This window comes from Ruditapes philippinarum, unplaced genomic scaffold (genome assembly GCF_026571515.1).
Source record: "Ruditapes philippinarum isolate M1 unplaced genomic scaffold, ASM2657151v2 ctg1037_1_1_1_1, whole genome shotgun sequence".
In the NCBI taxonomy this organism is placed as follows: Eukaryota; Metazoa; Mollusca; class Bivalvia; order Venerida; family Veneridae; genus Ruditapes; species Ruditapes philippinarum.
The window spans coordinates 74387-80106 of NW_026867166.1; the positions used below are offsets into that span (position 1 = coordinate 74387).

Genomic DNA, 5720 nt, shown 5'->3' on the forward strand with positions numbered 1-5720 from the left:
TATGCCTTCTTCTGGGGTAAACATGTTGTAACAGGTGCTGCTTCGAGCATTATTCGAATGCCGGATGTTTTAATGCATGGTAATGTCAATTAATTCTGACATATGTGGCATTTTGGTGAGACTTTTATATGTTGAGGCAGTACACTAAGAAAGTACAGAACTAATTGACATATTTTATTATTGATAATGTTATTTAACGCCACTCATTAAACAATGTAAAATGCATGAGATTAGGAACTTGACAACTGCCCTTGATACCCTAAATAGAGTCAGACAAAAAATAAAGGGACTTTGAATTTCCATCTGATTTTTTTCAGAAAAAAATTTCATCAATTTAGAAGACTTAGAATTTAAAAATAAAAGGAGCAAATACTTTCTTTATTTTTATGTTAAATGTCTACTATAACTCACTTTGATATTAGATGTAAGCAAATATGTAATGCCTTTTTTCTTTTGTGTTCACAATGCTGCTTTTTTTTCTGGTACATTAATATGACATCATATGCTTGAAAAAATATTTGCAAGACCTTTGATTGGTCAGACATTTATAGTTATAAATTAATTACATTTGAACGTTTCTATGTAACTGCCTTTAGGGGATAAAGTTATATAAGTTCGTAAATTGCTTAATGTATTGTGTCAGAAGTAAATGTCATGGGAGATAACATTGTTTTGAGTATTCTGATGAAAATAAATAACGGATACAAATAAGACAAATATTCTATAAGCAGGATATCAGCATTCGGGGAGATAACTGTATTGGAATCAATGATGGCGCTCAGTGACCAATAATAAATAATAGAAATTTGGAGCCCATTCAAGTTTGAAGGAGTTGATTTAAATTTTAGGCGTTTTCTTTGTGTGTGCAGAATAACTTCCTACGCAATGGCTTATTCAAATAGTCATAATCAATTAGACAAATGACAGAAAATCCTAAGTATATGAGGAGCTAAAAACACCAGAATTTGTAAGTTTAAACCTTTATGACAAGATATAAACTAGTTTTGTTTTCAGATATACTGCAATAGAGCGTAATGTACTTTAAAACATATATCTTTCTTTTCATTTTGAGCAAACTATAAATTTCTAGTGCGTACAATACAAATAAATCTCATGCATTACAATGCATGCAAATGAAGTTATATCAAATCTAGTTCGAAATCCTCTTTAGTTACATCAATCATTGTCTCGTCTTTTCTCTTTATGTACAGACGAACATTGAGACAAAAAGTAATTTGTCTATCTCTCAAAACTTGCATTCATTGTTTGTAAGATGCAAATTAGTAAAAGATTTCTGTACCTTGCCATGTAGGTTTTTTATTATTATTTCTTGGACACTTGTTCAAAATTGCAGAAATTTAAAATATGACTTGAAAGCTGTAAACAACGTCATTGTTCTGGCTATGTTTAACGTCCGTTTAAGACTTATATAGCTTTTATGGCGTTTTTCTTACGAAACCCTCAGTGATATTTCTTTCTGTTATTATAGTAGAATTCGATTTATTAATATTTCTACATGTCTTTTTTCTCCATTATTTAAATTTGCATAATATTGATGTTTGTACTATTCTTTGCACATGTTTAAATATTGTTTTGTAAATAATAAGTAAAGGCTATACCTATTAGTATGGTATGGCCATTAAACACAATTTAATAGTTTGTTATTCCTCACATGTCTGTTCATAAAATATATTAAGTATAAATTTGAATGTGTAAATACTTGTGTGACAAGTAGAGAATTAGGGATGTTCTTTTGAATTCTGATTTAAAGGGACTACACTGAGGTTTCCCGGCATGGCATGATGGTACTTAAATCATTTTGTCCGAGATTCAATGAAGATCGGAACCAATAACATTTTTGAAATATTTCAGATAACTCGCTCAATCCGTTTTTCCAAAATAATTGTTAGTGTCTTAATAAAATTGACCCCATTTGAAATGCGTTGTAACGCTGTCCACTCAAATCGGGAAATAAAATTTTCAATTTATGTCAGATCAAATTTCCTAATTATCATTTGAATATCTTTTTGCTTACAGAGCTTATGCAAATCTATGTTGAAAATAAAATTTTATCATTCTAAGGTTTTTAGATCTCAGTGGAATCCCGTTTTTGTGCAACAATATTATCTACCACTGTCTTACTGTAACATACAACACTCATTTGTGAAACGCGAATTCTGGGACTTATCTTAGACTTAAAATTTCTTAATGTTTTTTTATTTGCCTTATAATGTATATCGCCAAAATGTAGACAAAGAAATCAAAAAAATATATATGCAACATAAGCAATAAAGCATAAGAAAACTGGACTTGAATGTCTAGTTATTTAAAGATAAAGACAAAATTTTGCTAAACAATATTATTTTCTTTTTTTAAATAAATTTAAACATTTTGTAACTTTACACGTTTCTGGCTTGTATTATTTTATTATAAACGTTTCGTTGCATACTTAACATTAATAACACTATTGCGTAAATTAAATTGATCAACTACAAAAATATTCAAGAAATAATTATTTCAAAACTTGGAGATGCCGGGGATTGAACCCGGGGCTTCTCACATGCGAAGCGAGCGCTCTTCCACTGAGCTACATCCCCGACTACTAATACCTGAAAAATAGAAAGGTGTGTAATGGTATACAACCAATTGCACTTAACAGCCTAATTAATCACTTTAAGGGACAGTGGTAATATTACCCTTAATCATTTTAAACTTTGTTATTGATTTCTAATTTCGTTATAATAAAATCTGAAATTATTTTAGGTTTATACATGTGACAATGATTCATTATATTTCTTACGTTATATAGCATGGACAAATAAAGTAAAGTATGATTGTAAACATAATTTAGCAAAATCCCAACGGGGCCTTGTTTTATTTATTTCCAATAAAACCAAAACCTTAGACAGATTGGGACTTCCGTGTGCGAATGTATAACAAACATATTTTATAAAGTTATTGAAAATATATAAATTCATTTATCCATATCATTATTATACAACAGTATTGTTATCTTCATGAATATCCAGGACTGTGTTTAAACTGTTTATTCATTCAATAGTCTACATGTATTGAAAACACAAAATGTGTAATGTTAACACAATTTTATGAAACTTTTGTATTCTAAGTATGTAAACAATATAACCTTTAATAAAGCAGTTACATGTTTTATCAAATCCTATATGTGGTTGTTGTATGTGAACAAATATTTTCCCAAAAAGTATTTCGCTTATATTTTGTTTAGATATGTATATATTTAAAACACAAACACACTTGTCTAAATGTTGTTTGCATCAATTAAACATGAAAAGTATTAAATATTAATATTTCGACATCATTATCATCGCAAAGTCTTTACATTACTTTAATAATATATATTAACCGTTTTAACTGTTGCTGGTAATGCTTTGAACAATAACATCAGGAGTTCAATATATGTATATTGTAATGTCAAGTTTATCCAAAACATGTCAATGTCTAATAATGACTTCAGTTTATGCATAATTGCACATTTTGATTACTAATAGATATTTGTTTCCTTATTTCCTAAAAAGATAGCTTCATTTGGTGTCATTTGGTTATAAATCTTTTTACATTTTAATTATTTTAAAATTCAACCTTCTTTTGCAATTCATTAAATACAATATAATTGACACTTCAGTTTTTTATGATATGAAAAATTATTGGTTTGGAGGCAATAAGACGTTTAAAACCCTTTCAGTCGCAATGCATTAACAAAGCTAACTATCATCAAATTAACCATGTATTGTTACTTAAATATAAACTATATATTCTATGTTTCTTCTTTGTTATTTTGAATAATCTTAAATTGATTATAAGAACTATTTTACAAAAATAAACGTCAATAAATATTCATTTTTTGTCCGCACAATGCTAATTTACGTATAAGTCAATAATTCCATATTTATCAATTATACAAATTAAACGTTCTTTTATTGTAATACTTAGTGAATGCAGTTTTATCGTCTGTCTTTTAATATATGTTCAAATGAATTTTCACTTGATAGAAGGGTACAAAAAAGACTCAATTAAAACATTTATCATCAGAAGAATGAAAAATAAAATAAATCAAAGACATTTTCCACCATAAAAACGGATATATAGGCAATATACTTCATCAGTTCCAGATCCCCATTTGATGAGACATATAAATTCATTTGCAGCTGAAAGGTTATATCTTGGTTATCAGCATTGAGATCTAGATATTAAAGTATTTAATAGCTTTAAAAGTTACCATTTGCACGTCAAATATCATGATCTATTGACGAAAACGTATGAGTTAAATATTTTTCCAAACTCTAGCCTGACATGAATCGAATCATGTCTTTGTTGGGTAAGCATTATCTGTGAGACAAACTCCTTACCAGATCTGTATTAAAACGCAGAAACATTTGTTTACCCGTTGTATTTAATCGACTGAAGCGATAGTGAATTATTAAAATTGAGATGTAAAACAAAAAGATGAATCTGAATAACTTTACATTTCATGTATTATTCTTTTCATTACTATTCTGTATCCCTAATTTTTTAAAATGATATTGACTGACGTTTTTTGCTATCCTATTCAGATTTCATTAGATAAACATTTGATGACTCAGCATAAAAAAATCAAGAAAAGGATAATGAAACAACCTTGACTTGGCAAGACACCAGTGTTTAATATTTTACTGTTTAAATCTCTAGACAAATTGTCGTGATAGTCTGGAAACTTTCTAAGACGAAATTTGACATTTACATGAACAATCTTTTGATAATTCATCACATATCAAGGAAGAGAAAATGAAATGACTTTGACTTGTAAAGACACCAGCTTTTACTATCTTACTCTCAACAGAAGTTGAAATATTTGAAAACTTTGTAAGTCAAAATTGACAATTGTTATAGTTTTGCAACACACAGCTTGTCTTTGAGAATTGCATCAACATTATCTTAAATATAACACTTAATTTGTTGAAAATGAAGGAAAGTTTATATGATAAAAATGATTTTATTGGCCATAGTATGCTTTGAAATGAAAAAGCTTTAAGTTTCAAAATGATAAGAGACAATTCATTTAATAAATGATGCATAAAGTTGTCCTATAATGCATACAGAAATATTTAATACACTTAACAATAACTTAAAGAAATTTCAGTTGTTATTTCAAAAATACAACTGACATTTTCACTTACAATTTTCTATGTTCTGTTAATTTAAAACAAAGATAATGCAAAACGTTGCCTCAAAAATCCATATATACAAACTGATTATTCATCGTTGAATGTATTATTTATTATTCAATTAAAATTGTCATAACTTTTTTATATGTGTCAAAATAAAAAATATTATCTTAATAATCAATACGAAAAATTGAATTTGTAATTCTTCAGTGATACGAGAAAGTGCGAGAAACGTTCTAAAATGACTTAATCGAGTGTCTTCATTTAAGCATACTTAAAAAGTTTTGTTCTTCCCAGTTAATATTGTAACTAGCCATTTCATCAATTCTAGCCAAGCGCCGACATAATCCACAAATCAAACTTTCCCCATTCTTCCTATAGCGCATTTCTGCTACAATTTTTTATCATGCAACTATAAAAAATACGTACAACAATATCAACACAATAAATAATCGTCATCGTATCCAATATGCGACTTATTTGTTACAAGTCTGCACCTGCAAAATATGTTCTGAGCAACATTCAGCATAAGTAAATCTA

The 5720-nt window shown here is 28.2% G+C and overlaps 1 non-coding gene across 1 annotated transcript; it reads right to left on the reverse strand.

Moving 5' to 3' along the window:
* Window positions 1–2525: 2525 nt before the first annotated feature.
* Trnaa-cgc (transfer RNA alanine (anticodon CGC)) lies at window positions 2526–2597 on the reverse strand. The gene has a single exon. It is a non-coding gene; the product is annotated as a tRNA-Ala (tRNA).
* Between the last annotated feature and the right edge of the window lie 3123 nt (window positions 2598–5720).